At 38.1% G+C, this 19451-nt stretch overlaps 1 protein-coding gene and 1 pseudogene across 5 annotated transcripts in view; both read right to left on the bottom strand.

Annotated features, from left to right (window-relative positions):
• The window catches only part of CPED1 (cadherin like and PC-esterase domain containing 1), a 262826-nt gene that overhangs the window by 178014 nt on the left and 65361 nt on the right, over positions 1 to 19451 (bottom strand). The window lies entirely within an intron of this gene.
• On the bottom strand, positions 1561 to 2937 carry LOC308492757 (elongation factor 1-alpha 1-like; annotated as a pseudogene). Its single transcript has one exon. The product of its transcript is annotated as an elongation factor 1-alpha 1-like (transcript).

Raw genomic sequence — 19451 nt, 5'->3', positions numbered from 1 at the left:
TACATTATTGGCTCCTTGGCCCTGGAGCTTTCAACTACACTACTGACTTTCCTGGGTCTCCTGCTTGCAGAAGACAGACCATGGGACTTCTCAGCCTCCAGAGTGACATGAGCCACTATGTTGTAATAAATTTTTGACAACGAAAAAAGCAGAGCAGCAAGGACAAATAAACAAACATTTTCTGAATAACAAGATAATTATTAAGTTTTTTACAATTCTAAATTGCTGCAATCCTAGGTGAAAAGTCATGTTGTAATTTTTAATATATGTTACATATGACCTAATGGAGATGATCAGTGGCAAAGGTCCAAGGGCCAGAGCTGAAATGTGGTCCCTCTGTGAATTCAGGTATGTTCCAGCAATTACGGGTGCTCTGCTCTTTTATTTGTGTGAGGCCCAATAAACTTTAAGGGAGAGACGGCTGGACGCTCTTTAAGCTCCTGTCCCATGACAAAGTATGTAGGGAATATCAACCATCCTCTCACCTCTTGAGTAGTGTACAAAAAGGGGAGGAAAAGACACCAAGGTAGAGTCAAGTTTACAAACTTATCATTCATTGACAGTTAAGAGGGAGGGATCATTCTCAATGCATTAAAGGTAATCTCAGTTCACAGACTAGAGGCTCTATGAGGTCAGGGATTCTGGGTTTTTTCCTCCGTTGAAAATCCAGCGCCAAGCACAGGCTGGCACTTACCATAAGAGCTCAGTAAACCTCTGCATAATAAGTGAACTCATATTTTCTCTAACCAACTTCAGTATCATTTATTTTTCCTAGAATCTGTATACAATTAACTGTAGCAAGACAGTGTTCAGTATTACGTAACCCTCATTTACTTTGGGTTATTTGAACTACCTCAGTATTTGTAAATGTGAAAATTCACATTCAACTGAAAAACTAAAATTTGACATACCAACTAATTTACTAATATTGATGTTAACTATACAAAATTTTATATGCAACATGTGGACTTTATTACAGAATTTGGCCTTTGTAAACTAGCTTACACATCAAGTTACTCTTTGCTTATCTGTCCTAACCTATTAATAAGTGTTGCACCAACAGACCCCCTCCCATAGCTTTATGTAAACAGATGATTCCTCCCCTTAAAACAAGGTGAAAAAACCCAAAGTTCCCACCCAGAAAATGTTAACCCCAAATTATCAAATTCTAGTTTCAGCAGATGTAACACCAGAAATAGGTTATGGGCAACTCAAAGTCTTACCTAAGTAGGACTATGGGAAATTACAATGTTGACCAAAAGAACACACAGATTTCTCATTAAACTTTGTTTTAATGGGTCTCAAAATTCTGTGAAAGATTTTTGGTCAAGTTGTTTCCATTAAAAAGTACTGATTTGAAAAACTAATAACTTAAAAACTGCCACACAAAGAAACAAATGGTCCACAAAACATTCTCCTTTCCTTCTGAAGGTTTTACGATGCATTGTAATCATTAACTAGTCTTTTACTATTATACTTAAATGGCCAATTGAGAGAAACAGTTCTGAGACCGTTCTTCCACCACTGATTAAGACTGGTGGCAGGTATTGGGGATAATATTCATTTAGCCTTCTGAGCTTCCTGGGCAGACTTGGTGACCTTGCCAGCTCCAGCTGCTTTCTTGTCCACTGCTTTGATGACACCCACAGCAACTATCTGTCCCATGTCATGAACAGCAAAACGACCAAGAGGAGGGTAGTCAAAGAAGCTCTCAACACAGATGGGCTTGCCAGGAATCATGTCAACGATGGCAGCATCACCAGATTTCAAAAATTTGGGGCCATCTTCCAGCTTTTTCCCTGAACAACGATCAATCTTCTCCTTCAGCTCAGCAAATTTACAAGCAATGTGAGCTGTGTGACAATCAAGCACAGGTGCGCGCCCAGAACTGATTTGGCCTGGACGGTTCAGGATAATCACCTGAGCAGTGAAGCCAGCTGCCTCCATTTTTACTGTCACCAGCCACATTGCCACAACGAACATCTTTGACAGACACATTCTTGACATTGAAGCCCACATTGTCCCCAGGAAGAGCTTCACTCAAAGCTTCATGGTGCATTTCAACAGACTTTACTTCAGTTGTAACATTGAATGGAGCAAAGGTGACCACCATGCCAGGTTTGAGAACACCAGTCTCCACTCGGCCCACAGGGACAGTACCAATACCACCAATTTTGTAGACATCCTGGAGGGCAGACGCAAAGGCTTGTCAGTTGGACGAGTTGGTGGCAGGATGCGATCCAGAGCTTCAAGCAGCATGGTTCCACTGGCACTGCCATCTTTACGGGTGACTTTCCATCCCTTGAACCAAAGTATGTTAGCACTTGGCTCCAGCATGTTGTCACCATTCCAACCAGAAATTGGCACAAATGCGACTGTGTCAGGGTTGTAGCCAATTTTCTTAATGTAAGTGCTGACTTCCTTAACGATTTCCTCGTATCTCTTCTGGCTGTAAGGCGGCTCAGTGGAATCCATTTTGTTAACACCAACAATTAGTTGTTTCACACCCAGTGTGTAAGCCAGAAAGGCATGCTCACTGGTCTGCCCATTCTTGGAGATACCTGCTTCGAATTCACCAACACCAGCAGCAACAATCAGGACAGCACAGTCAGCCTGAGATGTGCCTGTAATCATGTTTTTAATGAAGTCTCTGTGTCCTGGGGCATCGATGATGGTCACATAATACTTGCTGGTCTCGAATTGCCACAGGGAGATATCAATGGTGATCCCACGCTCGCGTTCAGCTTTCAGTTTATCCAAGACCCAGGCATACTTGAAGGAGCCCTTTCCCATCTCAGCAGCCTCCTTCTCAAATTTTTTGATGGTTCTTTTGTCGATCCCACCACATTTGTAGATCAGATGACCAGTAGTGGTAGACTTGCCGGAACCTTCGTGTCCAATGACAACGATGTTGATGTGTGTCTTTTCCTTTCCCATTTTGGGTTAGATTCAGCGGTGGTTTTCACCACACCTGTGTTCTGGTGGCAATCCTGTTGCGAAAAAGCCAATTTTCTCTAACCAAATAACTAGAGATCAGAGAGAATGGGGGATAAAAAGAAAAGAAAGAGCAAGCCCAGTGCTGAACAGCTTTACTAGAATTGTATGGTGTAACCGTTTTGTTCACAACCTAGAAAATGAGTGTAATATGGGTAAGGACTGGTTTTCTCCCTGTACTACAATGTGGTGTTAGAGTGGCATGACACGCTCCGGCCATATAGGGACACTGGGACAACACTGAGGCAGGTCCAGTGAGGGGGCAGAGAGAGACACCCTGAGATAAACTAAGGCCAAGGGACTATCTAAGCCAAGAGTCCCAGTACCAGCAGAGCTCCCGGAAGCATCAGCAGAGCTCCCGGAAGCATCAGCAGCAAAGTATGGTAAGGAGGTCACCAGCACTCAACTAAGAGGAAGACTGTAAGGGGGGGTTTGGGGCCCAGGTGCCATGTGCTTTACCAAGCAAATGAAACTTGGGCCTAGAAGACATGAGGGAAATCAATAAAGACCCATTAGACAGAGTTCGAATTTGTCCAGCACATTGTAATATACGAGATCTGACAATTAGGTTCGTCTGACAATCAGCAACAATGTTGCTAATCTTTTTTGATATCAGAGGGATTATTCATTATGAATTTGTACCAACTGGACAAACAGTTAACCAAGTTTACTCTTTGGAAGTGCTGAAAAGGCTGTGTGAAAAAGTTAGACGACCTGAACTTTTCTCCAACGATTCATGGCTCTTGCATCCCGACAATGCACCAGCTCACAGGGCACTGTCTGTGAGGGAGTTTTTAGCCAGTAAACAAATAACTGTATTGGAACATCCCCCTACTCATCTGATCTGGCCCCCAATGACTGCTTTCTTTACCTGAAGATAAAGGAAATATTGAAAGGAAGACATTTTGATGACATTCAGGACATCAAGTATAATATGACAACAGCTCTGATGGCCATTCCAGAAAGAGTTCCACAATTGCTTTGAAGGGTGGACTGGCATTGGTGCATAGCTTCCCAAGGGGAGTACTTCGAAGGTGACCTTAGTGATATTCAGCAACAAGGTATGTAGCACTTTTTCTAGGATGAGTTCGCAAACTTAATTGTCTGACCTCATAGCTGCTAATCAATATTTTTCAAAAATATTTTACAAATAATATTCCAAATAACATTTAGGATTTTTAAAATCCTAAGTCCTGTGTATTAGTGGATTTCTATTCACAGGTGTGACCATTAACTAATTCCTTAAGTTCACTATCTTTTATCGAGAAAATGAGAACAATAATAGTAATAAGAAGAATCTTCCTCATGTGGGTTCTGATAGAACTAAATATGAAATTTCCTTTAAAGTGCTTTACAAAGCAGTTGACATATATTAAACTCTCCAAAAAAAAGTTAACTAGCAACTACTAGTAGTAATTTAGTGCAATCCTTCTCTATAATCTAGAAAACCTGTTTATAACTTTAGAAACTGCAAAGTAAAACTAAAACTTTAACTCCTTTTGAATTTTTCCAAAACTAAGGGGCTCTCACCACCGCTGACTATCAAATGAAGGCTTATCTATTACATCCTCTTTTATGTGATTCTTAAACATCTGACATCTCACATTAGTCTCTTAAGAACAAAGCAGGAAGTACCTGGGAGAAGCATAAACTTGTGTGGACCAAAATAAAGCACAGAGTTTTTACTGTAAGTAGTCTGTAAACACACACTCTGTTTTTAGGACTTTCCTAAAGTTTAGCATTGCGGAATAGCTGCAGAGCAGTTCTTTTCTGTTCTGTTTCATTTATGTAAAAGAGCTCTGTCTTAAAGCTAAGTCTCTGTGGATGGAGTAAAGCTGGGACTGACCCAGTTATTGCAATATTTAAGTCTGTTCCTCTCTGTTTTGTTCAAGGAAAGACTTCCTTGCAAACAACCAATACAAATTTAAACAGAAGTAGCTCTTAGTCAACAGCTCTATGACACAGACGAAACTCCTTGGGCTATTTCAGACCTACACTTGAACTTAAATGACGTAATTTGAATCTAGGTCCTCCAAACACATCAATTCCTTAATAAAATTTTACTTTCATTTTATATACGTGCCATGGACCAAAGAGTATCTTTGAGGAAATGGATACACCACATGCCTAAAGGTATCATTAGGGCTTCGTTCTAGGCTAACACAGGGGAACTCCAAATTCCTTCCTTGAGATCTGACATTATTATATTATTACCTCCTCGTAGTATGCAGCTTTGATTCCAATAGTTTACTATCTATGGTTTCTGAATATCTTTCATATGCTGTTACAGTACAAGGGTGCATCAAACCACAAATACAGATGGCATAGTACTTCAATAATGTATTTTTTGGAGGGAGACGATAACTTCCACTTTGTATTATGGAAAATGAATGCATTCCATTTTCGTGATGTAAACGGAGATATAATTGGACACATAAAAATGACCAGATCAGTGACATAGCAGTGTTCTGTAAATGGGTAGTCATTGTATAAAGTTTCCACTGACCAATCAATCAAATGCTTTTTGAGCACTCAGTAAGGCAAACCATAATGTTCTCCTTTCTGTTCTTTTTCAGTGGAAGTGTCAAAGTCATACAATTCTGCACAAATGACTTTCCTCATGGAGTGCTCTGTGTTTTGACCATGACAACAGAAGAGCCCTGAATTCCGCTCATTTTCCTTGGTAATAAAAGTTCTGTCTAGCCTACTACTTCAATATTCTTGCCCCTGTGATTTCACTGCAATGACCAAACAGTATGAAAGATAGTTTTATTACTTTATGGCAGCTTAATTTTGCTTTGATGTTTTCCACATGAATTTTCCAGAGGAAAAGAAAAAAAAAATAGCTGACCACTTCAGAAAAACCAAAGGTGGAAAACTCAGTATAAATTAATGAGCATCATTAATAACAATTTGAAATACAACCTCCAACAAGTATTATATTAATACAGAGTGCAACAAATAGAATAGCTGTCTCAATCCACCCACCATGAAAATAAGTTAATCCCTTTATTAATGTTAAACTTCTTTCTCAGGAACATTTTCTGGAGTAAACCATGAAACATTATTGATTTAATTTACATCAGAATAATTAATGACTTAGAACTCTAACAATGATTCCAAATTCTTTTTAAGTATATTAAAGTCAGTATTAATTTACACGTAAGACAGAAATATTGAGGGCTATTTTCCCTGTTTTAAATAAAGCCATGCATTCATCTCTCTCTCCTTTAATGGCAACTTCACAAACCAACTCAATTTGCAATTTTTACCCTATTTTTTGGTACAATAAACTATACATGGTATTACTGTCAATTTGCTTCTCTGTACATTGATATTATTTACAAGTAAATGTATTATATGTAAAACAAGTACATATTCAAAATATCAAGATTTTCATAATATCTGACTCTGTGAGACAAAAATATAGAACATGCAGAGACTGGAACCAATTGCCAAAGTGAAATCTAATGAAGGCCAGAGATCCAAATACCAGAAATAGGTCAGGAGCATGGAACTATGTCAGAAGAGATTTTTCGTTACGGCACTGAGCAAGTGTATTTCTACAGAACCATGATATCCTCACATTCTTTCTCTCCAATTGACCAACAGTATGATTGGAATCTATGGAGGTCTGTCCTAATAGATGAGGACAGACACCAAGGGGTAGATCGGAAGCCAGGCAGAATCTGACAAGTTTCTGAAATGGTGTCTCAATATTCAATCTTAGCGAGGTAAGCTAAGGTACATTTGGCCTGTTTTATATCCTGCAGATGACTAAATAATTAACCAATTAATTGAGCCAAAGCAGGAGGGGTCTTCATATCTGAACTACTAAATAATTATTGGTCTTTAAAGATGTTCATTAGATGATTAAAATGTTGAACTTTTTTTCCTATTCTTGGAGTTTTAAACACTGAAGTTAATCTGTCTCTTCTCCAGGTGGAATTTAGACCATTAGATATTAGAATTTAGATATTAAAGTCAAATGATTGTTCTCTGACAGATAGGGACTATTTCAGGTATCTTCCCGACAACTTTGCGGGGACTTGTCTTTATTTAAATGATACAGGTGTCAGAGGATTCTACCCCAGTATGATTTCTTTAAATTTCATATGCATTTTTATTCCAAATACATTAACATCAAAACTACCAACCAGCTTTGTTTGGGACTTAAAAAGTCCAAATGATAGTGTTAAAAAACAGAAAGCTATTTGAATTCTTTATGTCCTAATCAAGCCACCACCTTTCCATAAACTGGATGAATTCAACCAGCCTTTTCAGCAACACTGTCATCTCCCTGACCTAAATATAATTCCTTCTCAGCATGTCAGCTACATGTCTTAGAAAGAAAAAAAATCAAATGATTATTTCTAGAAGGATAGTCTTCATATTTTCTTTATAAATCTCTCATTTTCTGTACTGTCAAGATGCCATATATATTTATATATATACATGTGAGACACACACACACACACACACACAGAGGGTGCCAAAAAGTGTATATACATTTTAAGAAAGGAAAATTGTAATACTCAATATACTCAATATATACCAATAACAAAAGATGAATAAAAGTCATGTATATATATTTTTTGGCACCCTCGGTGTGTATATATATATATATATATATATATATATATATATATATATACACACACACATATATATGTATGTGTATATATATATAAATTATTTTTCAGAGATTTAATACACTGTAACACAGCTTTAGTGTTCTGACATCAGCACATCAGCTCAATTAACACCATATGCATGTCCCTGAGAGAACTTCAAGTTCTAAGCTGCTACTTAAATGCCTTTAAATAGATGGATGATGGGTAATATGCCATTTATATCTTGCTGTTTCTTACCAAATACATAAAATGTCTTAGGGAAAATAATTTTGTGGCACCTACGAATGTTCTCGTCATTTTCAGTTAATTAGGGATGTGTAGTCATTGCCTAAAAAAAATCCTGTGGGTTCTGGCATCACTCAGGGGTTCAAAGTCATGAGTTAACCGTTTAAAGTCTCTGCTATAGTTTGGCTCTGTGGACCCAGCCGACTGAAGCTGAATTTAAAACTAGGATTCTAAGCAGTGGAAAGAATTCAAGCTATTATAGCTTTAAGTCAAAGGGGGAAAATATTAGGTAACAGTGATAAAATATCAAAGTATGGATTTTTCCTTTCCTTCTTTTCCCTCTAGGAAAGAATGATACATGCTTATTTGGGAACCAAGTCTGTGTTACGTTGTTTGAATAATAGGAATAAATTGATTTTTCAATCTACATAAATGAGTTGGAGAGAAGAGAGTGAACAAAGAGACCAGTGAGGAGAAAGTTTGTACCAGATGGTGTTTTGGTGAGCCAGAAGGGGTTGCTTAAGGAGAGAAGGTTATAAAAACAGAATTTGGCAGAAATTTTATCGTGTGTTGAAAAAGGCTAATTGTCCCTTTGCTAACATTTTGTCTCCAACCTGACTTCCCTTAAAAAAAAAAAAAAAAAACTATTAAAAAGTTTAAACTACTCCTCCAGGCTTTTGGGATCCGACCTGTTGCTGGAGGGGGTGTTTCAATTTGTTTGGTTATTTCTTTCCTTAACACAACATAATGCTCCAGCATTCTCTCCAAGGGGCCATTTTTGCCCAGGCCCCCAGCCATGACTGGCTCAATCCCCTGTGGCCAAGCCTAGCTCCAACTGCCCAAGTTGGCAGCTGGATGTTCCACAGTCAGGGAAGGGGGGTGGAGAGTGAGGCACTGGCAGCCAAACAAAATTGAATTTAAAGAAAAAGTACATTACGTTTCTATTAGAAGAAAAGTTGAACTCAAGAATGTTCTTTCAAAAGCTAGAGTAAAAAGTGACAAAAGTCCTTGGTCACCATTATTCATCAAATGATTTGCAATTGGGGTTTTCAGCTCCATCTTGCCACCACCATGTACCGCTCAGACAATGTTGCTCTTCACTCTGTATTTTCTTCGATCCTCCCAATTCTGGCTGTTACTTACTAAGTCACTTAAACCATTCACAGTATCCCAGGAGCTTGAGGTGACATTAGGGCACATGTTTCTGACTAGAAATTTTCTAAACTGACGGGAGACTCTAGTTTTTTGCTTTTTGTTTTTGTTTCTTTTTTTGTTTTTAGTTTTGCTTCCATCCCCTCAGCCATATTCTATATAATTAAGGGCTTTTCACCCACAAATATTTAAAATGTTGTTTCAATAGCTTATAAACAGCAAAATATCCTATTAAAATCTGTCCGATAGGTAAAATTTCCCTTAATTAAAAACTCAGAGTACACCTGGCATATTGCTCATTTTGCTCTTGGCACAACACGTGTAGATTTACCAATAAATCATGTAACTGGAAAATTTTAAATATTACTTTGTGGGTGGTATCTCTGCTTTTTATAGCCTGCTCTGAATATAGTTTAAAGTTCTTTCCCTTAAGTGACACAAGTTCTTCTAAAATTGGCTGTTGACTGACCAACTCCACCCAGCACTGAGAGAAGGAATCTAGAAACAGAAACATTTCAAAATACTGAACTGAAAAAGATAAATTAGGCATAACCAGTTTACTTAACCACGTAATCTTGCTCCTGTTCTTAATTCTGTATTTAGATTCAGAGTAAACTTTCTGCTTCTGTAATATTTGGAACACAAGGATAGAAACAGTTATGGCTTTATATGTTAACGATAAAAACAGCTCTATTTCCATACTTTGTTCAAGAGAAATATTTCACTTCCAGTCATGACATTGTTAATACTCAACAATACTAAACACCACCATCACAACTCCCCAAAAATAGGAAAAGAAAAACAGACACCTATTTTTTGGTTGTTGTTCTTTTACACCCTATTTTCAATGAAAGATGACAAGAATGCTACATGGTTATGATTTACCAGTGTAGTGGAGTTTTAGTGTGAAACTAATCTGTGTTCATTTAGGAGTTCACCATGTCTGGCTTTGACTGGAACTGTGGGTGAGGCCTCATAGTAAGAAATCTATCCTAAAGAAAAAGACGAGGTGGCTGGCAAGAGAAGTCCAGGGATAACAGGATGACATGAAATAAGAGGGCAGTCTTTAATACAGTACTCCTATATTCCATAGTCTCCCTTCCACTCCTGGTTTTAGGTAGGGAGCTAAAACAATACTCAAAAGTATGTTCTTGTTTTTTTTGTTCAAATTATCTGTGCAAGATCAAGAGTGCAACTACATAAAAAAAAATATGCAACATAAAGAAAGATCTTTGTTGATTTTGTTTACTACTAAACCAATTTATGTTTGAAGTATTCAGACTTCTGAGAACACCAAGGAACTTCGAGCCCACGGGCAAGGCAGTAACTGGTACAATGGGCCACGGCCCCAAGAGTTTTGGCAGCAGCCAGAGGAGAACCTTGGTGTCCCTGACACTGAGCGTAGTGCATTAACGCAGACAATGACAAGCACAACCACGTAGGGCTTGATCAGTAGGGTCCATCAGCTTCAGAGACCATAGAGGACCAGAGCGGAAGTAGGGCAAATGCTGCCATAGTATCAACTATGAAAGGGTTGTACTCATGAGGATAGACCCTCTAAGACAAAGAGGGCATTTGAGGGCATCACAATGATTAAAGATGCTACAGAAATATAAATGCTAGATGTCTGCCTTGTGTCGGATAAAGCTGGTGTTTACTTGGAACGCATGAGTGCGATGTAAAGTCCAGCATCTGTGTAAATAGTTAGGCATCCATTCTCCTTGGCCACTGCGCACACTACAACAGCTATTACTATGGTAAATATCACTCTGGGCACAACCACAGATTCTTCCTCATCCCCCATCTCTTTCAAATGTCTCACTGGACACAGATGGGGATGAAAAGCCTGTTGGTAATTATTAGAACCTAGAGCTTGACTCCATTTTGTATACAAGCTCCAAACGTTTTACCCAGTTCTAACACTGAATGTTGCAAGAATGCAATTCCAAGGTCAAGCAAGGGAACACTATATTTGTTTTGTTTGTGATGTTCTCAAGAGTAGTTCACCGTTTTGGAAAGGCACATCACCAATACCAATGAGACCGATGGAATATTAGTTTCCTCCCAGTGCAACCACACCAATCTGAATTCGTACGTGTCACATTCATGGTGAATCAACATAAAGGAGGGAGCATTTGATTATTTGATTACACCCTATGGTGTCATTATGTCTAAACACTTACATGCTGAATTACAAATGTTTATTAAAGTTATTTGTTTTTATTTGTCTTTTATATTAAATGTGGGGCATTATACTGATTTGTTGAAATAATGTGTATAGGTAAGTTACAGATATTTCCTTTTATATCAACCAGAGATAAATAAATATATTTGTTATCAAAAGATACTGTGGGGTCTTTTAGGAATGGGAAGATTGCTTTAGGATGACCCAAAAGCAATTGGAAGCAGGATTTGAGATGAAAGGGTCTGAAGATAGTGAGTGTAGGTGAAGACAGATTTTGTGACCATTTTAAGATCCTAGTTTTATTCCCAGGTTAGTAAATTTTGAAAAACATGGATCTCATCAAATTAGATAAAAGTAGTAGTTAGTAATTATCAACTAATGTTTATAGAACTGCTGATTGAAGTAACAATCATAACACTTAACACTGTGGGTTGCTCACTGCGTGCGAGGCATTGTTCCAAGTACAACTCATCCTGTTGTCTCAGCAATTCTAGGAGAGGAGTAATAATCATCCCTACATTGCAACCAGAAAATGGAAGCTCAGAAATGAAGGTAGGAAACCTATCCAAGGACACTGGGATATTACACGGCCAAGGTGGGATTCCCACATATGCAGCCTGGCATAGTCTGCAGCTAGCCACTATCCAACAGCAGACATAAAATTAGATCAAAGCAATTACTCATTCTGAAAACCATTTTCGAGAACCATTAATTCCACAGAAATTATCTATTTTCCACAAAACATAATCTGGTTCTACTTACATTAGTAATCCACACCCCCAGATTCATGCTTTATAAACCAGTTTGGCAGCCCAGTCAGTGAATTCTAAAATCCCTCCCATGAAGGTCAAAAGTACAGCTTCAAAATTCAAAGACAAGTAACTCTTGGACCTTCCAAGTGGCACAAGGTGGCCACTGTCATTCCAGATGCCCAGACCTGAGGCCAGTGCCTACACCCACACCTGGGTCACCCTTTGCTCCAGGCACATGGCTGTAGTGTGAGGTTTGTCTGGTAAATTGTCTACTTTGCCTAGAAGGATTGTGGGTGGCTTGGGGAGTTGAGCCCGGAGTGGGCATATCAGAAAAAGGGTAACAGAAGAAAGGTAACAAGGACGTACCAGTGAGCACGGAGAACCCGAGCTCTGACTACCAGGCCAGACAATTTCCTTCTGCTATTAAGTTCCCTAAAAGACTAAAACAAAACAAAACCAAAAACAATTTCTATCTGCAACAAATTCACTTACCATCTTCTTACATGTAAATATTCTGATAAATAAGAAATTACAAGGATTATTTTCATTGATGAAATAATAATTAAAACATGGGTAAACAGTTCAAGTTCATGAGAACTTGAGGCCCAGCGATTGTTAACCTTTCTTAAATAGCTCCTTAAATAGCTCCTTCCTTATATTCTTGCATTATAAGATGGGCTTAAAATACAGTGTAGGGGTATATAGTATAGTACTTGAGATATGGATCTGCTTCATTCCAGCTGTGTAACCTACAGGTTCTCGGAGCTTCCATTTCTTTATCTAAGAAGGCATGGCACTATCTGCCCATAGATGGTGGTGGGGACAGAGCAGTTTCCAGGCTCTTGGCCTCATGTGGAGAGGTGCTGGCTCGGTAGTAGATGGCCATCAGCTGTGGCTGGTTGGCCGTCAGCTGTAACCGTTGAGCCATTGGCCACTGATATAACTGCGGCGGCTACGGAGGGGAGCCGAGGAGAGTGAAGGAGGAGACTGAAGAAGAGTAAGGAGAGTCGAGGAGAGTCGGTCACTTGGCAGCAAAGTGGACAGCAGGTCGCATGTCGTGTAAACCCAGCCTCCAGTGAGACCATAATGGTATGACTCCCCTACCTATGGCTCTGTGGGTGTTCCTTTTTGGCCTAGCCATATCCTGCATTCTATGTGGGGAGCGGGAGCAGAGACCCCGCAGGAGACCCCATATGACAATGGTTATAGAAGGTTAGAGAATAAGTATGTAGTGCTTAACCCAGCGTCTGGCAAGTAATAAGCAAAAATTAACATTACCTCTTATTATTTGAGGGGCATTTATCTGTGAAATAACCTTGTGGTGTAAAACATGAAGCCCTACTCTAGTTATCTATAAAACAAACTCAAAACTAGTACTATTAAAATTCTGTTTGATGACTGTCTATGTACTCAACCTCTAACTCTAAGTAATACTTACCTACTACCTAAGTAATTCTTTCCACACCGGAATGCCTCCAAAAAGAACAATATATATTTTGGGGACAGTTGTATGTCAATGTGGAAAGTAGAAAACCTCATTGAATTTTTTTCTCCAAATGAATTCATGCATATCTTGAGTAACATAGAAGCAATGACTTATATATTATTTTATAGATTTATGATACATATTCTTTTATAAAGCATTTTTATGACAGCTCTGAGGAAAGAGTAGTCAGTACAATTGCTCCTATTTTACAAGTCTAGGAAAGAGGTACAAATGGACTAAGTACTTTTCCCTGAGTCAATGTAACTATAGTTAATAGCTGGGTGGAACCAGAATTCAGGTCTTCTCATTGCTGGACCACAGGTTTTCACACTTCTGCCTTCACTGTGTGGGAAGTTAGATTTCTTCTGACCCCTTATGTTACAAATCTTAGCAGTACATACTTTCTTATGGACTCTTGGAAATGGGTGAGACAAGATGGGCTTTCAAAAGGGCCTTTCAGTTACTATGAATGAATTACCTACATTTTTGTCCTTTTGAGGGTAAGTTCACCCTTTGGTATACTACATTTTCCTGTGAAATGACTAGCAGCACTGGGATTGTACAGCTGCGATGATTCTATGATGTCACTAATTAAAATGATCCAAGGAAAGAGAAAGTTCCATATTTTACCATTAGATGGTGCTAAGAGAAGTTTGAAGAAAATAGTCTCAAAAGTTACTGATGCAATGAATCACAGGATTTGATTGGGGTTTACTATAAAATAGAGTCTATGCTTCTTTCTCAGACTGAAGCACATCCAACCCATCATCAAAGAGTAAAACACATCTTCCAAAGCTACTCTATTCATTCAGTTAATTATACTTCTGCCAAGATACATAATCACATCTTCAACTACAAATGAAGGCTTTTGTGATTCTACTTCGCAAAATGAAGGTATTTCACTTTGTTCATAGCTTGCTGCAACTCTCATTTTGGGTCTTTATCAATATATTTTTAAACAGAATGTATCACATTAGAAGGCACTAAATGCCTGTTAATGTACTGGTCCTAATAAATTATGCTATTAATTATTATAGTTACAATGAGAAGTTCAAGAGACCAGTCATAACACACATGATCTTCCCATAAAAAATACGTATGTAACGTACACTGTATGAAGTCGTGTGCATTGCAGTTAATGCATCATTTTAGTGGGCTTTTGTTTTCTGATACTGATGATATCCTGCAAATCCAAAGTCAGTTCATGGCCCTGAACTGCTGTGCAAATGAATGAATAAAGAAATTCTGATAAATAAGACATTTTTACTAGCATTTTCTCTGTCATACATTTTAAGTGTTTTGTTGTCGTTCAATATCTCTTCCACTGGAAGAAGACTAGGAAAGATATTATCTTGAAGTTCAACATTGTCTCTCCCCCAACACTAAACACACTCTCTATATAATATATAGAACATATATGTACATATGTGTATATATATATGTATGTATATATATATATATATGTATGTATGACAGATTTTTTTAAATGTGTAAGCAAACTAATCAAAGTTAGAGCAATAGTGCTCATTCATTTATTGGGTTTACTCACAAAACAAAACAAGTATGAAAGTTTCAGGATTCATTTTCACCTCTTCGGCAGCAAAATCCTAGGTCTTGATTTTGTTCCATGCCCTTCATGACCTAGTTCTTGTAATCTTCAAGTAGAACAGCCCCCAATTGATAAAAAATAAAAAGTTTGGCGACTTCTGTAAGAACTTTTTCATCTATTTTGAAGCAAGTCATGTTTTTTAGGTATCTTATCAAGACTTCACATTCACTGCTGATATTTCTGTTGCAAAAACAGTGGCTCTGGATGAATTGCTATGGGGAAAATATCAGTCATTTGTTGAAGAAAATGCAAACAAATATTGTAGTTTATTTTAGCAGCCTACATATATTCTGAGTCATGGAATGCGTCTGCACATGGCTGGGAATAAACTATTAATTAATAGATGCAGGCTGGGTAAACAAGATAACCAAATCCATGAAGTACAAATACAGCTTACTGAATTTTTATTATGTAGAACAAATAAAAGTTTTTATTATGTAATCTACTTTCATTGTTTAAAGTTCTTCATGTTTTAAGAAGTTGTTTTGCCATTATTTAGATGCAATCCTACCTGCCTGTTTATCGTTGAAATAAGTAAACAGGAGCCTACTGGAGAGAATTAGACAACAGAAGTGAATATCACTCTTAGCACCTCTTCCTTTATAGTCTGTTGAAAATCAGAATTAATCACCAGAATCACACATATTATAAGTTTGCTACACACTGTTGTTCCAAGGTGTAATAGTGTTTGGCACAAGGTAACAAACTCCCTAAGTGAAATAGATTATCTACATAATGGCATGAGGGACAGAGGTCACAAACCAGACATGTAAAGTTTTACCAAATCAATTCAACTTTAAAAGATCAAGACTATTTATTTATTTATTTATTTATTTATTTATTTATTTATTTTGGATTTAACAGGTGTGTTTTTTTTTTTATTAGTTTCAGGTGCACAAGATAAAGTATTACTTAGACGTTTATCATGTATATCCCTCACACTGTGTGGACCCCCCTACCCCCATCCACTATCCCTCTGACATCGCACAAAGCCATTACTTCTCCACTATCTCTATTCCTAATGCTGTACTCCGCTTCTTGTAAGTATATACATATATATATGTAAAATTATAGTTGGCATTCATTATTGTTCAGCTTCAGGTGTACAGTGCAGTGATCAGGCATCTACATCATCCCTGAGGTGGTCTCCCAAATGGGACACGTGTCCATCGGATACCCTACAAAATCTTTACAACATTATTGATTACATTCCCCAAATTAATTTTCGAAACCCCGAGGCCATCTTGTGGTTACCGACTGTTTTCTAATCCCCTCACCTTCCCCCTTATCCCCACCCCCCGTTTAGATTTGCTCTCCCAACAGCAGAGGGAGGGAGCAGCTCCCTCACCTAGTAGGTCTTTAGTGCAACTTCAGCGAAGCCAAGGAGCTACCAAATGTTTACTGGAAAATGGACATGCTGCCCAATATTCAGATTGGTCTGATGCCAAATGTGCAATGTATAAAGCCCTGAACAAGAGCAAGGGATACCTTTGGGTCAATGAGCTCAGTTTAGTTTCTCCAAAGACAAGAGAAAGTGAGTCTTCGAAAGCTCACACTCACCTATACTGACTTTCCCTCTTGCCTTGCCAGCGGCCAGCCCTGAAGCACTGTGCAGTATATGTTCCAGCCACACTGACAAGCTTGCTTCTTAGTTTTTAAGAAATGCCAAGTGGAAGGAAGAATTACATAGTTTCCGCCTGGCAGGTTATACAGTAAGCAGCAGGTATTTTTTCCCCCACTTTCAAGGACATGAAGCAAGACTATCACTCTCCTGAAATCTTCATTTGATTTTTGGCTGCATTTAGTCATTTAGAGATTTACGGTTCACAGGCAGAGGGGTGACTTCTATGAATAGCTCAGACTGTATAGGGGATCATTGCATTTGCATGATTCAGGAGTTTCCATGAGGTTCTGACTGGTGAGTGGTGGTGTCTATTGAATGTTGTATATTATCAGTAAAATTATTCATTTGGATTTAAGTACATCTTATAAAAAAGTGTACATTTGGGAGAGGTAAGAAGAACAGCACTAATTGTCATATTAGCTAGATCTGGAGAGCAGAGGCAAGGTCTGAGAATTTGTGAAAACTGGGATTCAAGGGAGAAAGTAAGAACCAAGCATGGCACGGAAAGGCAAATCGACATATAAGCCAGCAGAAGGGCACTTAGGCAGTCAGTAGATAGATAGTACCCAGATCTTGGTGATGAAGAGAAGGAAAGATAAATATTTCCTTATTTTAAAATTATTGGGGTGGGGGAGTTCTGTCTGCAGAATTCCAGGGGCTTCATCATATAACCAATCAGTAAGTATTTATCAGACACCTATAAGAGGTCATCTCTTGTTTTGGTCTGTCCAACATCTCTTTCTTCTGTTGGGTATCATTCTTTCCTCTCCATATGGGTCTGGTGGAACTGCCAGTCACATTTTCTTGCTTCCTCCCCCCACTCCTCACTGTTACAGGGTGTTGTGGCCCCTCAAAATCCATCCGTTGAAGCCCTAACCACCCAGTAACTCAGAATGTGATTGTATTTGGAGAAAAGGCCTTAAAGAGATGATTAAGTTGAGGTCATTCAGGTTTCAACTGGGATTAAAATGAGGTCATTTGGTTAAAGGCAGGAAGAGGAGGGGGCATCGAAGTGTGCCCTTGAAAGGACAGTGAAAGGAGGACCTTGGCTGGAACAGAGAGTTAGGTAGGGGGAATAGTGGGTGAGCACGGAGAAGTGTAGCTTGCCTCAGCCTGTGGGGCGTCTTGAATACCACCCTGAGGAGTTTGGCGGAGTGAAGTGGTTAGGAAAGTAGGCTCCCGAGTCACACTGCCTATGTGCAGATACCACTTGTTAGACATGATTCTGGAAAGTTCACCTAACTTGGCTACACCCAAGTAAAATAATAATATTGGTATCTCCTTTCTGGAGATATTGGGAGTATTAAATGAATTAATATATGTATGTATACATGTAAATATATTTTAAAAACATATTAATATATATTTTACATAGATATTGTATAAATCAGCAAGATATATGATAGTACATATTTTTATTTTAACTCAACAATATGGTATGAATATTTTTCAATGCTAATAAATTTATTAATTTTTAACTCATCAGTTTTCCACTGATAAATATGTCATCATTTTTTTCACCCTTGAATTGCATGCACTTTAGTATGTAAAGATTGTAAATAGGGAAGGTATGGATAATTGTGTAATTTCACTAAGTTTACATATTTTTCTTTCTTTTTATCTATATTTTCTATTCTTCCCACAATGAATGTATATTACTATTCCCACAATGAATGTATAATAAAGGCAAAATTTAAAAAAAAGGTAGAAGGAATTTTAAAAATGCATGTTTGATCATTTTCAAAATTTGATTTCTATTTTCATTAACTTCCTTCTCAGGAGTGGCCAAAAACCTAAACAAGATACAGGGAGGAAAGAGAACAACATTTCTGCTACCTTTCATGCTGGATAGATAGAAAGAAACACAACAGTATTTCCTATCCCCACTGACTGCTCTTCATTCTCTCTATTCTAGAGTTTCTTATCTAGAAGAGTGATTCCCAGACTGAATTCTCTGGAGCTGCTTCTAGGGGGTTGCTCAGGGTCCGGAAGTTGCCTTCACAGGCTACCAGGAGGAAAAAAAGAAAGGGCAAAGGAGAGAACAAAGAGGGAAGGATCATACCCGTTATTGATCAAAATAATTTCATTTCTTCATTAAATAGGGCTTCTGAGATTTTTTTTAAGGTTTGGAGTTTATAAAAGAAAAATAATCCACCTGGCATCCACTGTAATCTAGATCAATTCTCTTTCTTTCCGAGTTAGGTTTTCTGGTTATATCTCAGACATTCTCGCTTTCTTTCCCAGGATCATTGGGGAAAAAAATGCTGAAGCACAATAGTCAGCAAGAAGTATTGGATTTATTTTTCCTCTGCCCTAAATGCAGAACCATTAAGATGAAGAAAACTGCCTAGAGAGTTAATCTATAGGAAGCACTGAAAGATCACTGGATAAGCAACATGAGAAAATTCTCACTGTTGTCTTCCACTCCATCCTTCTGGCAGTCGGCACTTAGCCTCTCCTCTAAAGAAATGGTGAACAAATTTTTAAAGCTTTTGGGGTTGAAATGGTATAAAACATGAAACTGCTAAAACATGAAACACACCATATCCAGTCTGCATGAATGAGGATGAACCAACAATGTGAGAAAGTGTGAAGTTTATGCTTTTAGACAGCAATAAAGTGATCAGGAACTACCTAGAAGATGTTACTGCCTCATGTAATTTATGGGTACCTGTCTGCCTTGTGTGTGTAATACTATGACAGTTCTCTAGTTCTTTCATAGATGCAAGTACCTTATTACTCAAAATTGGTAATTATACCTTAGAGGAATCAGCCAGTATTTTCACTGCT

Source organism: Rhinolophus hipposideros (assembly GCF_964194185.1).
Source record: "Rhinolophus hipposideros genome assembly, chromosome: 25".
NCBI lineage: Eukaryota > Metazoa > Chordata > Mammalia > Chiroptera > Rhinolophidae > Rhinolophus > Rhinolophus hipposideros.
Note: the sequence above shows the minus strand (reverse complement) of the source record. Positions and strands in the feature narration are given on the sequence as shown.